Here is a 16,398-nt window from a genome sequence, read left to right on the forward strand (position 1 = left end):
AACATTGTATCCTTTGAAGTAGTCATCTAATAAGCTCCACATTAGTATAATGGTGCTCTCATGGTTCAGACTAGTATTAACCCTTGCAGGCACTTTCTAACTGCATTAAATATACCAAGGCATTTAATTTTCACAACAATCTTATGGTATGGTGGTGACTGTTACTACTTCCATTACTTTTTAAAAATATTTGTTTATTTATTTATTCAATTTTAGACAAAGGAGAGAGAGAGAGAGAAGGGGGGAGGAGCAGGAAGCCTCAATTTTTAGAGAGAGAGAAAGAAGGGGGAAGGAGCTGGAAGCATCAACTCCCATATGTGCCTTGACCCTGCAAGCCCAGGGTTTTGAACCGGCGACCTCAGTGTTCCAGGTTGACCCTTTATCCACTGTGCCACCACAGGTGAGACCACTACTTCTTTTTCACTGATGACAAAACTGAGACACGTACATGTTGCTCAGGGCTGCTCAGCCCACCTGACCCTCAGGCCTTGGCCACTGGCCTTTGCTTCTAGGAATGACTGACACCACTGCCACAGTCATGAATCCCCAGACACACTCCTTGTGCTATTGTCCTGGGTGCCCCAAGCCTGACTCCAACTTACATCAAAAGGTTCTGCCTTCCCCAGATTCAGTGCAGAAGGGCTGGGATAACATATCCCCAGGGTGCTGAGGCAATGCGGCCCAAAGGAGAGCACTAGCGCCATCATTCCCCGGGACTCTTTAAAAATGTCCTTCTTGCCCAGCAACCAGTGATGATTGTTTGCAAATCTGTGGCAGTGTGAAACATGCACCTTTTGTTTTGCTGCTTGCCCCCTTGTCACTTCCTCACCCCACCCCACCCCGCACTCAGACTTTTCCCGGCGGGCACCCCCAGAGCCAGAGCGAACAGGCACACTTTCCCCGCAGGCTCCGCGTTCCGCAGCTTCAACGAAGGCAGCATGTGATGGCACGCAACTGGAAGGTGACTGTGCTTTCAACTAACTGCACTGGCTACACTAACCTCACCTCGTCTTTGTTCTGCTATCATTGTATTATTATTTTTAAAAGTCATTAAACGTTTATTTTAATTTAAAAGTTTAAAAGTTCTGTGCAACGGCAGAAACAAACTTGTAAAACTAATAAATAGAAGAATTAAGATTTTCCTACATCTTGAAAATATCAGTTTCAAGGAAAAAAAAAGTTTCTAGTAATCTCTATTAACCCTAAGATTCCAGCGCAAAACAAGTCACGTTCATTATGCATTATTTAAGAAAGCAAAGAAGGATAGTGGATTAAAGCTTCACTATCACTTTAAGTTCCCTCTGGTGAATTTAACAGAAATAAGTTTAACCCAATCAAAACACGCATGATGGACACCTTTCGTTTTTATTAAAAGGCCTCTGCAAGGAGTCTGAATTGCAAAATCAGGAGCAATGATTTCTGAGTCCACATAGGAGCCTTGTTTTGAAAATGAATTTTCAAGTCATATCTGAGTTTCTACAAATCGTAAAGCTGTAAAATTATACCGTATAGTTGAAACTCAGTGTAGTTTCAAATAATTGGTTCAGAGCATTCCTCTGACTTGTCAATGTTTTAGATAAATTTTTCTGAATCCACTGAGTGAGGGAAGAATTTGAGAAGTACATTCAAACTTGCTGGCAATCCTTCCCTAAGCTCACTTATTTCCAGTGTATCAGCTCTCACCTCATTTACCACAGGGCCTAAACCCTGCATAGAGCTGGAATGAAAAGTATGAAAGTCATTACTTGGGGGGGGGGGTGGCTCTTTCATTGCTATTATTCCCTTTTAAGCACAGTGAATATTTTTTAGTTCCCGACATATAAAGAAAAAGGTGAGAATATTGTTCTACACATATCTGGTCCAGAAGAGCATGTTCTGTTAAAAAGATGAACAGAGAAGTTAGACTGGTTAGGCAACAGTTGAGTAGGATAAAAAATATTCTTAAAAGTCTGAGGGCAGCCTGACCTGTGGTGGCGCAGTGGATAAAGCATCGACCTGGAAATGCTGAGGTCGCCGGTTCAAAACCCTGGGCTTGCCTGGTCAAGGCACATATGGGAGTTGATGGTTCCAGCTCCTCCCCCCCTTCTCTCTCTCTGTCTCTCTTCTGTCTCTCCCTCTCCTCTCTAAAATGAATAAATAAAAAATTTAAAAAAAAAAAGTCTGAGGGCAAGCAATTCTTAAATAATTTTGAGATTAAAAGTACAAATAAAGGCCCTGGCCGGTCGGCCTGGCGTGCAGGGGACCCGGGTTCGATTCCCGGCCTGGGGCATATAGGAGGGGCGCCCATTTGCTTCTCCATCCCCCCCTCTCCTTCCTCTCTGTCTCTCTCTTCCCCTCCCGCAGCCGAGGCTCCATTGGAGCAAAGATGGCCCCGGGCGCTGGGGATGGCTCCTTGGCCTCTGCCCCAGGCGCTGGAGTGGCTCTGGTCGCGGTGGAGCGACCCCCCCGGAGGGGCAGAGCATCTCCCCCTGGTGGGCAGAGCGTGGCCCCTGGTGGGCGTGCCGGTGGATCCCGGTCGGGCGCATGCGGAAGTCTGTCTGACTGTCTCTCCCCGTTTCCGGCTTCAGAAAAATGCAAAAAAAAAAAAAAAAGTACAAATAAAAATACAAAAAGGAAGGTACAGAGTTATTAAGATGGACATTCTCACTTCCCTATTATTATTACTCAGAAAATAAGATTGTGACTACATGTAACAATAATGTTACAGGAATAGACCTTTGGTAGTTAACATCTCCCAATGGTCCGACAGGTGTGAGATATATTTTGGTGTGTTCAGGACAAACTGGACCATATAGAAATACAAGTGGTTCAGTCTAGATCCACTCCATTTCCTTTTTGAGATCAGATTTGACATTTATTTTTCTTCAGGTTCCAGACAGTTTGTTTTCTAAATTAAAACATAATGGCATTTTAAAGAACTGGATTAAATAGCAGGGGGAAAAATCCTTCAAGTCATTCATTATGGGTTTGTCCATTGTGAAAGGAAAGAAAGCTCTGGGATGTAGCTTTCATTTAAAAAAAACAAACAACAAAACTTGAAAAGTCATTTCACTTATTTGTTATGACTAAAGGGGTATTATTTTTTTACTTTTCTTTAACATCCTCAAATACTATACAGTGACATCTGTTTTGCTCCTTTTTTAGTCTCCCTTTTAACCGTGATTTCGCATGACTTTTCCTGCTGACTTAGCCACATTTTTATGATGATCATGGTGTAATTTTCCTTGCTGTAGCTTACTTTCTACAAAAGATGTCTCCTTCCCATGGCACATTCATTCCACATATTGATAGACTTCAATTCCACAGTTTATTTTTATTGTCTTCTTGTTTATAGTACTGAGTACTCCCCTAGATCACTTTCCCATTTCCGTTAAATTTTCCTTTTTGAGGGGGAAGTATTCTCTTAAATACTTCATCCTCCCATTTGACAATATTCTTTTCATAGCATCATGTGTTGCCAGAAACATGTTGGAGCTAAAACTGCAAGTCTTGTTGCTGAAAACAGTATGCCTGCTTCTCCTGGAAGCCTTATGTAGACTGCATGCTGAGGGGTGATTGGTTTCCTCTCTTTTACTTTCTAGAACAACACCATATGATGCTCTTTTGCTGAAAAATTGAGAGAATAGTACTATCAGGGGTGAGCCATCTAGCACTGTCTTGCCGGTATATCAAAATTCAATGGTAACTGACACATTTTCAAATTAAAATAATTCATTCACTCATCCTTTCATTCAGAAAACACTAATTTTGCACCTACTGTGTGCCAGGCCCCATTCTCAGTGATAGAAACTAGCTTTACTGAATATTTACTGTGTGCCAGGTACACACATGCATTGACTCAATTTAACCTTACAACAACCCTGCGAAGCAGGCAGTATTCATGTCCTTTTACCAATAAGAAGCCTGAGGCTTAAAAATTAAGACATCTGGAAATGGTAGAGCAAAGCCTCAATTCCAGGTCTGTCTGACGACACAAAAGTACCTAACAAGAGATCTGCTAAGGAAACAAAATCCTTGCAAAACAAGAGGATCAATCAACATGAAAGATTTAGATATCCCAGAGTGACTGTGGAATTAATTAATATCATAACCAATTAAATGACTACCAGGGCAGATGACTTCATTCTGTTATTTTAGTGATAATAGCCACGTAAAGGCAATGGGTATTTCCTGTAAGTATACACTCCACCATAGTCCACTGTAACAGGGCCAAGAGCAGTCCTCAGCAGATGAGGTGTGTTCAAGAAGTCATGTAGTCAAATGATTCGGAGTAGGGCTTGAGACCCACCTCTGCCTCTCAGCTGTGGTATTTGAAAAGATCTGACTTCTGTGAACTTCAATGACCTTATCACAGGATTGCCATGAGCACCAGCCCTGCATATGGAAGCACTTAGCATTATGTACATGTTTAGCAGATACTCAAAAGAAGTCCCTTCTTTTTTCTTTACTGCTTCATGACCTAGACTAAGCCAGCCTGAGTACCATTAACTAGTCTTCTCCTTTTCCAATGCTTAAAATTCTTCAATACTCTTTAAGGTTTTCAAGGTAAATTCCAGCTTCCCTAGTTTAGAACATAAGGCCCTTCCTGATGTGACCCGCTGTGCTATCTGTTTATGGCTGGTGTCCACAGTAACTGGCCAGGACCAGTGCCATGCCAAGTGTTAACTATTTTTAGGATCAATCCTGTCTGCATTTCTTACTACTTTACATTTCATCCTTGCTTATGACATAATTTTCTTTTTTTATAAACTTTTATTAATTTTAATGGGGTGACATCAATAAATCAGGGTACATATGATATGTTCAAAGAAAACATGTCCAAAAAAAAAAAAAAAAAAGAAAGAAAACATGTCCAGGTTATCTTGTCATTCAACATGACATAATTTTCATTTTGCTCCCAGAAAATCCCAGCCTTTATTTCTTCTCATCATCTCCTCTAACTGGAACACCTTTCCACCTCCTATTCTGTTATTTTCCTCTCCTCCTTATATTCTAATAATAAGATGATTATAGACAGTATACACCAACCTGAAATACTTCTGAGAGTGAAAGGAGCTAGTACTACAGATTATGGTTAACCAACAGGCAGAAACTTGGGACTCACTCGGCCAAGGGAATCGTCCCACCAGAGGGTAAGCCTTGCTTGACATCACTGATGATTGAGAGCCTTTTTCTTGCCTCTGAAGGTTCTGTATGGCATCTGGTGCTTATTGTATCCTATAGCTCATTGTAGTCATTTTTTTGCTACCTCTCTCCTACATCGAACAATGAGCTCTTTGAAGGCAGGGACTTTTCTATTTATTTTTCTCTTCCCAGCACTGAGCATATGCCTAGCACATATTACTTACTAAATAACATTAAATTATTAAATAAATCCAGTGCAATATTGTGAGAACTAAAAGCATCTCACTATTCTGCAGTAACATTTATCACATGTGCTTTCATTTCCAAATCAATTTCTGTCCATGAAAATAACTGATCCTCCAGAGGCATTGGACCAAAGCTTTCATAAACCAGATCATATTCTAGTTTTCTATTTCTTCCTGTTCTACAGGGACTGAATTTTCTCTAGCCAGTCTAGTTTGAATAATATGAAAAGAAGTTCATTTTTTGAGAGCCTAGATAATAGTTGAAAGCTTCATGGTATCAGGTTGTCAAGTCCAGTCTCAATAAGCAGATTGTGCCCATGCTGCTCCAGATCAAACTGGTTTATTTTTTCACGTTGACGTCAACCTGCTGGTGAACATTTTGCTGTGTGAGTCATCTCCAAATCTATACTAGCAGGCTAATGAAAAGCCGACTGGATTGGCAGACACAGTGTAATGCCTTCCTTCCTTTCCCCATGTGCTTCGTGTGTAATTCAGAGCCTCCCTTGTAGGTATGGCAGAAAGAACAAAATTTAGGAGAAATTCCTTCATGGAGTGAGTCTGAACTAAGAAGACTCAGATAAGAGGTTTGGTTTTGACACTTCCTAGCAGACTGGTCTTAGAAATAAGAGTAAGAATTATACTTTCTACATGCAATTATTTCAGGTTTAAGTGAGATATGCAAAAGCATTTATAAATTTTAAAGCACTAAACATATAAACCCTGTGCTACATTCTGGAAACTATGGTACTTCCCCATCAGGGCAAGTTTATTTGACTGTTTCCATTATTAATTGGAAAGAACCATAGGCAGAAAGTAGTGGAAAGAATCAGCCTCAAAGTGTCCTAAATTAGCCTGTGAAAAGGTCTTTAATATGGAAAATGATATGAAGGCCTTATTTTTTATTGCTCTGTATGTAAATGCAGAGTGCAACCTTAAATAGTAGATAAGCAAAAAACAATGGAGTGGGCAAAAATAATAGTAATCACTAAATAAATGAAAAGTTTATAGAGCATCATATGTGTACATATGTGCATGTAAATATGTGTTCACATGTTCTTTAACTATGTGCATATTTATTTACTATGTGTGTGCACAAAATATTTTTCTTCTGAAGTCTTTTTCTTAAATTTAGCTAATGTTTAAGTTATTTTAGACCACATGAGGAGCCCCTGTGTTAAAACTGTCACACGAGGCTGTAGAAGTGGTCTGAAAATGCAAAACACTATTGAACTCTTAAATCATAGAGAAAATACTACCCAGCTATGTAAATTATACCATATCACCTTCACTAAAATTACTTCAGGTGAATTTGTTATCATAAAATGAAGATTTCAGACATTTTGGGCATAAAAATGCAATGTTATACTTAAATATATAGTAGTATAATATAGGATGATATTGGTCTTCTATACCACTTTTTTTGCCATACCTTTAAACTTTATGCATTAAATTATTATAAGATAACAATTGTTCATTGTATTTTATAGTACCACATAATTATTTTTCTAGTTCAACAATTACATAAGCTCAAATAACCATAGATACTTAAACTATTTCAGCAATCAGTTAATGTTCCTTATGATGCTCACATAAAAAAAATTATATAATCTCCACTACCCTGTAACCTATTATTTCACCTTCTGTAAGAAACATTACATTATTAATATCTTTTGCACATTTCATATTTGCTATGAAAAATTCTGGCCTAATATATTTTTATAACCATTAAGTAAATTAATATTAATGTTAGATTAAATGGTTTCAGGATTTTTTTGGTTGAAATGCCTTCTGAATAGTTCTGAGCAGAATGTACATGTTTTAAATATATCTAATGAGTCTTGTCTCCAAGAAATCCTTCAATGTTACTTGAGACATTAAACTTGAAACAAATAACTTAATCATGCATTGAAGTTAAAATAGGATAGAAACTAAACATTAGAGCAAGATTAAGTTATCCAAGATGGATTTTTATTTTAAAAGAACAATGTCGCCTTTTCTTCAGAGCTAACATGACTTTCCTCAGAAAGTGATATTATAGTCCCTATTCCCTATTCCACCTAATTCAGGCAACAAAGCTCTTCAGACACAGGACAGAAAAGTAACCAGCCTCTAATATTTACAATCCCTATTTTACAATACCCCCATTACTGGTAGGTTGTTGAAAAGGAAAGGGCTTATGGATTATGCATTTTTAGGAAAGCCTGTGAGGTTCAAGCATCTCCCACTTTTTCCATAACTCCTCTTTCTATTTTATTCATTAGCAGCCATGGTAGACTTTTTCAGTCAAACCTTCTTCAAGGTGTGAGGCTGACTCATTGAAGGGTTTCTATAATGCCAACTATATCAACCATTCAGTTTAAGCATTTCTACTATTTAGATGGTCATCAGCATTTCCTTGGATCTTTTTTGGATTTCAAGGTTCATCTTGATTTTCAACTGCTTTGCTATAGCTTTGATCAGTCTCTTTAATAATATCATGAGGGTTATACAATGCAGTCCGCACCTCCCATGGAAGTGGTTTTCAACTCGGAGGAATTCTGCTACCCTTTCTTTTTGATTGTCACCACTAAGGAGCGTTACTGGCATCTATTGGGTAGAGGTCAGGGATTCCCCTGTACATCCTACAACACACAGGACAGCCATAGATAGAGAAGAATTATCCAGCCCTGCTGTTGAGAAATCCTGGTCTATGGCTCTGATTGATTATGAAGTTTTGGTCATTTCTATGACAAACTCTGAGATGAGAGATGAGATTAACTATGAAACAACTTAAGTAATAAAGATAGCTCAGATTCAAAATCAATTAACTAATCTATTTTAAAAATCATTTAGATATGGCCTAAGTAGTTTGCACAATGCAATGTAATTACCCAACTCATAGGGCCAACAGAACTATTCCAGGTGCTTCAGGTATGGTGTTCAAACAAGAATTAAAGAGCTCCTATCATCCCATGCTTGAACTCCATTAATTCAAAATAAATATACACTGCATTATGTGAACTTTGGGGTTACAATTATGCTAGGTAACTACAGAATAACAAAATATATATTTTAAACTACACATAAAAACTGCTATTTGTCACGGTTAATGCCTAAATGTTGTAAGAAAAATTAGCAATTTGTTAATTGGGATTCTATTTATCATTTCATGTACAAACTAATTATTTGTTTTCAAGATGCAGCATCTTCATTAGAGCTGTTAGTATTCTAAGTAGATGGCAGTTCTAATCTTATGAATAAAATCTCACCACTGTTTTTCATCCAGATCTAGGAGAGTGAATATTTCCACAAGATATTATTTGTCTAAAAAAGATTATCCTTTATAGCAACCAAAAGCAGTTACCATATTTCCCCATGTATAAGAAACACACTTTTTTGAAATATTTGGGGTCTAAAAACTGGGTGCATCTTACACAGTGATTGTAGTTGTTGTTTTTTTTTTTTTAACTTGCATTTCCTGCTTTTTCATGCTTGCTTTTGCGCTCATTGTTGAAGACAGTGATTCATCATCAGACACAGATGAGGACAAGCTAATCGATGGGAATTTTGACAGTGATGAGGAGTTGTATGAATTTTATGGTGAATAAAACTTGAGTTCAGTAACTTTATGTATTTTTTTTTCAAATTTCGAGCTCCCAAATTAAGGTGCACCTTATACATGGGGAATTATGGTATATCTAATTCACAGTATTCATACTTTTCAAGTAGTCTTCCTGGATATCAAGCAGGAATATATGTTGTTCTTTGAGAGCTATGTGTGTTATGTATCTATAAAATTGGAAAGAAGGGGTAGACACTATTTACCAAACTTACCTCCTCAAAATACTGTATTTTAAGACAATGCAAGTCATCTTCTCAATTTTTTGAAGAAAATGGTGACTAGGTTATCTTCTAAAAGAGTAAGATCAACTAATTTAAAATTAATTAATAAGTAATCTGAATTTAGAATGTATTCCATATTTTTAGGCAGCATGTTCATTTCTTGAATTGTGACTTAGTTCATTAATAATGTTGTGAGTTTCATTCACTTAGAAGGTAGTGGTTGGGCATCAAGGGAAGTTTGTGTGGGAGTCGGGATGGCACCAGGCAAGTCTCAAAGGGGATGACACTCCCCCTGGATAACTGGAAGTGAGAATGGGAGCCTATGGCCCCTTCAGTCTGTGGAATCAGAATACGCAGCAAATTAGGAGTGTTCAGAGAAAAAGATTTACGTGAGGCAGAACTCTGGGAGTAGTTGGTCTGCGTTCTCCTCCACACCTTGAAATGAAAGACACTCTCTGTGCTGCTGTGGCCCACCTTTCAAACTGGTTAAGTAGTTTTATTGCATAAGGCAAGGAATATGGACGCAAAGTGCTCTGATAATCTTAGAAGAAATGAACTACCTAATGTTTATAAGTATTTAAACACTATTTATTCCTAGATAGAAAAATACAGAAGCATAGATTTTCATTTTTAACTAGCATATTGCTTAGATTTTTTTTTAAAGTAAAAAATTTATACTTGCGAGCAGATTTAAATTCACAGAAAAATTGAGTGCAAAGTACAGAGAGTTCTCATCTACCTCTGTACCTACATATGTACAACCTCCCCTATCACTGACATGCTATGTCATAGTGGGGTATTTGTAATAATGCATGAATCTACATTGACAGGTCATTATCACCCAAAGTCCATGGTTCACATTAGCTTCCATTCTTGGTGTTGTTCACTCTATAGGTTTTGTCCACTACAAAAGTATTATACAGAAAAAGAGCTATATTTATAGCTTATTAAAAAACATATTTTGCCTATACATTAACATTAAGATTCTTTTCAGCCAGTGCTGCCTCTATCTCCCAAAAGTGCTGTTGCTAAAAATAAAGCCTCTAGTTCTCACCACACTGAGTATTAATTGGATTTTTCTTAAATTAACATTAGAGAAGGTTATGGAAAATGATATGCTTATTTAATGCTCTGCTCATTTGACATGATATCTTTCCAGAAATATCTGTAAGTAGATACAGAATTTTACATGGATTAAAATGTCAGCAGTTGATTTCATAAAGAGGCAATACCACAAGTATATTTCTTGTGCTGCTCTATACAGAAACTGAAGTTCTGGGAACACTTCCAACTACCCCCAACAGTCCTTCTAGGTTAGTGACCAGGGATGTTTGCAAGTAACTAAATTTATATCATTTGGGCAAAGACTTCCATTTGTGTTTCAGGCTATGTTGATACAGGCAAAGTGAAGTAGAGAATTGGCAATTATCCTATTAATTTGATGAATGTGGACAGACGTACTAGATATTTCAAACCACCAGATAGAATTTCTTTGTCCTAATGATCTCATTTGTTAACCAGATAACTGCCAAGACTCCAATTTCATTCTCTTCCATATAAAATTATTCATACTTTTTCAATATTTCCAGTATCAGCTACTTAAGGGAAATGTATGTAAATGTATGGATATTTTTGCACTAAAGCTGTACTTCTCACTCCATGTTGATGATATAAAGTGAAACAGAGAAAGAACATACTTAGTTATTGCTATTTTTGTCCTGCTTCTCAAATGACCAGTATATATTAAAAAGCAATATAGCATGATGGCTAAGATCAACAGCTTTGGAGGAATGCTTGAATTCAAATGCTGGCTCTGCCTCATACTATAAGTGACAATGTCTCAGTTTTTCTGTCTGTAAAATGGAAAACAATATTGCCTATTTCATGAGTCATTGTGAGAAGTAAATGAGTCAGTACCTATAAACTGCTTAAAATAGACTTCAGATCATAGTAAACACTGAGTAAATATAGCTAGTACCCTTATATTAAACTCATCATCAAGATTGGTCAAACCCATGATGGCTCTTTTAGGAATGATGAAGAAATTCCCTAAAACTGGATTTTGAGGATAACTGTACAACTCTGTAAATTTAATAATAATCATTTAATCATCCATTTAGCACAGGAGGATTTCATGATAAATAAATGACACCTCAATAAAGCTGTTAAAAATAAGTGTCTTGCCTTGTTGACTCAATAGCATTAAGCTCCAGAGCTGTTAAAGCCTGAGAGTAAGAAATGAGAAACATGGGGGAAGGAAGAGAAAAAATGTGAAGGAGCAAAGGCCAGTCTCTTCTCTTCTCGATCCAATTGTATAAACTGTCTTAAGATAGCAGTACAGCATTTCATCAGCTGTCTTCTCTAGGCTGCTTCTGCGCCTGCACTCCCAGAGCCCGCAAATTGCTGTTAATAATTTGTCCAGTACTGAGTAATGGATTTGAAAGAAGCCTTATAATTATTCTGCCATTAAAAATATGACTTGAGCATATTCTCAAACTTATTCCTGCAACCCTGTACTTTACAATTGAGTAAAATTAACAACAATCACTTTCTCACTCCCATTACCTCATTGACCGATAATTTAAAAAATGTACTGATTCACTGACTCACTCATTTAACATTTATTATACCACCCCTCCTATGCTCCATACATATTCCTAAAAAGTAGAGGCACAAAAAAGACAAGATAATGTGATCCCTGCCCTCATGTGTTTCATAGCTGCTAATGTGGTTCAATCTGGATGTGGCCCTCTTCAAGTCCACTCACTATTTCTTAATTTAAAAAAAATATTCTTGAATGTACTTTGAAGTTTCTTCCACTTTTTGGATGTAAATAATCCTTCCAACTCCCTCCTCTTGCAGGTGAAAAAATAGAAATTAGAAATGGTTCCTTCCATTCTCAACTTCTCCTCTTGGAATCTATGTGCTCTGCTCAACCCACATTTTCTCTGTCCTAATTGTTACCTCCATTGTCTAGCACACTCCCATGCCTCCCTTCCCTTCTTATTCATCACATTCCTGATTTCAGTATTCCTGTGGCTGAGTTTTTCAAAGTTAACCTTCACTTTGCTATTGTCATAGTTTTAATAATGACTGTACTTCAACTTCCTGCAGCTCATGTAGTAATGTGCACTTGTCACCCTCTAGGACTGACCTCAGTGTATGTCAAGTTATAAAATTCCTTGCTCTGATTAGAACTTCCACTGTGCCACTTCTTCCATTTTTTAACTTCTAAGTCTTCTATCTGCTCTTCCAATTACCTTTAATAACTCTATCTCTCTCTAGTCTTTGTTTCATTGACTCTTCAAAGATGTAAAATGGATTTCAGAGTTGTTCATTCAAGGAAGCTTTTTCTGTTACCCTATTTCTTTGAACATCTTTGTCTTATTTTTCTTCCCATAACTGTCTTGTGCTTTCCCAATCCTAGGAAGATAAATCCCACTATCTTGTTTTCTTAGTCCCTTCTTCAAAGCCACATGATGTTAGATATAATCATGAAATATAATTGATTAGTTGCACTATGCAATCATGTTTCCCAGTCTTACCTAGGTACTAACCAGCTCAGATTTTCTTGATCAGGGGTCAACAATATTCAAAATTGTAATTAAGAAATTAATCTTGCCTGACCAGGCAGTGATGCAATGGATAGAGCATCGGACTGGGATGTGGAAGGACCAAGGTTCAAGACCCCAAGGTCGCCAGCTTGAGCATGGGCTCATCTGATTTGAGCAAAAGCTCACCAGCTTGGACCCAAGGTCGCTGGCTTGAGCAAGGGGTTACTCAGTCTGCTAAAGGCCCGTGGTTGAAGCACATATGAGAAGGCAATCAATGAACAACTAAGGTGTCGCAACAAAAAACTAATGATTGATGCTTTTCATCTCTCTCTGTTCCTGTCTCTCTGTCCCTGTCTATCTCTCTCTCTGACTCTCTCTCTGTCTCTTAAAAAAAAAAAGAAATTAATCTTATGATTATATGGATGGATTTTATTAAGAGAATTCTGGGGATAGAAGATCACTTAGAAGAGTATTCAACAGTCTGAAAAAGAGGTGATAAGGACAGATTAGAATTGAAGAAGTAAGAATGCTTATTTAAGATCAATTATCTGCAGTACTTGGCATGCCAGGGAAAGAAAACTATCCAAAAAATATTTAAATTATGAGGTCCAGTGACTCAGGAGCCTGAGATGTGTCAAAAGAGGGACAGCTTTAGAAGGAAGAAGAGTTGTGCCTTGAACACAGTCAATTTGGGCTTCTGACACATTTCTTTGATAAAAGCAGCCATTAGGATGTAAAAATGAAAGTTGTCGGCAAGAACTCTCATTTGTTTTCCATAACTTTCTCCACCTTGCCTATTCCAAGCTTTTTTCCTGATCCTGGAATACTCAACCCCTGAAAACCTCTCCATGATGATCCTCTTCCTGTACAGAAAAATCTACTTAAATAAGCTGCCTAATTTCCCTACTCTCTATCCCAAACATGTGCTTGAAACCATTTTTTTCTTCTATTCTTTCCTTTTGATTTCAGAGGTATATTTCTTGCCCTTTTCAAGAAGAACCTTTCTCTTTCACTCTCAACTATATCTTTCCCTGGCAATTGGTCCAATCTGTTATTTTTTTATCTTTTTATCACCCTCCTACTTCCAAAAAAAGGCTCAGATTCCTCTTCATTCTTACAAACCAAAACAAAACCCAACCAACCAACTAATGACTTTCCCTATACTCAACTAATCTCTGAAGTTACTAAGTTATCTCTCTCCTTCCCATAATTACAAAACTTCTCAAAGTAAGTTGGTATGATTGCTGCATGTCTTTTTCAACTACCTACTACTTGCCTCTTGACCCCTGAAGTCTTGTGCTGACATCTTTCTTTACACTCCGTTTCTCATTCTCTTTCCTTCACTCAGCACTGACAACTAACTAGTCCTTTTTATTTTTGGATCTCTCCAGTGTTTGATTTTCATGCTGATCTCCCCAAATCCTCTTGTCTGACCTCACTCCCCTTTTCTGACCTTGAGTGCCACCCAAGAGACTGGCTCCCTGAATCCTCTGCTCAGGAATGAACTCCCTTCTACAGAGAATCAACTGATTCTCAAATATCTTTTCAGGAATGATCCTCTGCCTACATCTATCTTTTCATTTTTACTCCCTGCTGGCCATCATCATCAAAGAAACCTGTCATAATCCTGAATGACTGTGTTCAAGGCTCAACTCTTCTTCCTTCTAAAACTGTTTCTGTATTTTTATTCATGACATACCCTAGGGTCCTTAGTCACCAAATTACATAACTTAATTATTTTTGGATATTTCTCTTTCCCTAGTATACCAAATCCTGCAGATTATAGATCTGAAACACCTATTCTGAACCCTTCGATTCTAGTCTGTGTGCTTATCACCTGTTGTCCAGACTGTTGCCATACTTTTCTAACTGATCTTCCATCACCCAGCCTTGTCTTAGTGGAATTAAACCAATATTATTCCGAGAATAATTTCATAACTTACAACTTTGAACATGGATCACCCCTGCTCAAAATATGCCCTGTCAACTGAATTAAATAAAATCTTTTATTCTGATATCCAAAGCTCTCTACCACCTGTGCTCAGCTTTGTGAAGCTAGAACCACTGCCGTTTTGAGCGGCTCCAGAAGCCGTCTGAGCTCATCACTCCCCCATGGCTGTATTTATACATGTGTTTCCTGTTTGGAACGTTCCTCTTCATTTCCAAATATCCAGATTCATCCATCATTCATTTATAGCCTTTCCTGGTCTTCAAACCAAAGTGATATTTATCCCTCTTCTAAATTAAAAAACTCTCCCTTAGTTTTTCTCTTAAGCTGATATCACAGTCTACCTGAAATATGTGCTTTACCCTGTCTGTTAGCCTGTAGACTCATTGAGAGTGGAGGCTGTGGACTAGTGTCTAGTTCAGTGCATGTACACACACTAATGTGTAGAATGTTGGTCGCATACTTATAATGAGCAGAATTCCCTACAGTATTGGTTAAAACATAGATTCCTGAGCCATCTTTCAAGATTTTGCATCAGCAGGTCAGAAAAGGGGACTGAGGATTTGCACGTCTAACAAGTTCCCAGGCGATGCTGATACTGAGGCTCCAGGAACCACAATTCGAGGTTCACTGGCACGAAGACAGTGAAAGGTCTTAAGCTCAAATCTATTTTCCACTTTTATATGCCGCAAAAGTTTGAATAAGTAGACAAAGTTAGCAAGCCACAAGTCCTTCCTGTGTAAAAGTGAAATCATTTTATCACTAGGTCTACATACAACAAGGATGGTCATTAAAACCAATCACTAAAAAGATATGGAATGCCATAAAAATAAATTTCCAATGAACAAAAATAGTTAAGTCATCCATCTCAAAAAGCCAAATCCATTTTGGTGACATTTTCCCCAGTGCCCCTTCTTTCTTGATACATGCTTTTGAATATATTCTTCAGGGAAATAATCACCTCCTTTTCTCCTATAGAGGTATACATCCATAACAAGTGCTGAATAACCCCAGTACTATATTAAAGATTAGATGCAGTGAATATATTTCAGAAAGTCTCCACTTAAATATGTTGGCAAGGTGCACATAGAAGCACTTGGCCCATCACTTGCAAAATTCCTTGCACTGGAGATGAATGACTTGGTTCATTGCATAGTGTCCCTAAAATTTAGGGCTGGTACCAGGGTAAGGTCAGTTTGCCTCGTTAGAAAAACTTAAGGGGGTGCTAAAAAACTGAGCAGTCAAGGTAAATGACATTTTAATTCAATATGTTAAAACATTAATGCAACCCCCCACACACAATCATGGGGATTAGTTTCATGACATTGAATTTGTGAAGGCTATGCCACCAAAACAACAAGTAACAATAACAAAAATAGACAAATTAGACTACATAGACATGGAAAACTTCTGTGCATTATAGTATATACAATCAGGGTGAAAAGGCGACATACAGAATGGAGAAAATATTTATAACTCACATATCTGATAAGGGGTTAAAATCTAAAATATATGATATAAATAATTCTTGCAACTCAATGACAAAGAAAACAATTCTATTAAAAGAATGGGCAAAGGACTTGAGTAGATATTTTTCCAAAAAAAAAAAAAAAGATATACAAATGATTAGTAAGCACAAGAAAAGATGCTCAACATCACTAATAGAGAAATGCAAATCAAAACTATACCTCACAACCATTAGGAT

At 37.5% G+C, this 16,398-nt stretch overlaps 1 protein-coding gene across 2 annotated transcripts in view; it reads right to left on the reverse strand.

The window, feature by feature from the left end:
• The window catches only part of TOX (thymocyte selection associated high mobility group box), a 322,056-nt gene that overhangs the window by 172,591 nt on the left and 133,067 nt on the right, over positions 1-16,398 (reverse strand). The window lies entirely within an intron of this gene.

This window comes from Saccopteryx bilineata, chromosome 3 (assembly GCF_036850765.1).
Source record: "Saccopteryx bilineata isolate mSacBil1 chromosome 3, mSacBil1_pri_phased_curated, whole genome shotgun sequence".
In the NCBI taxonomy this organism is placed as follows: Eukaryota; Metazoa; Chordata; class Mammalia; order Chiroptera; family Emballonuridae; genus Saccopteryx; species Saccopteryx bilineata.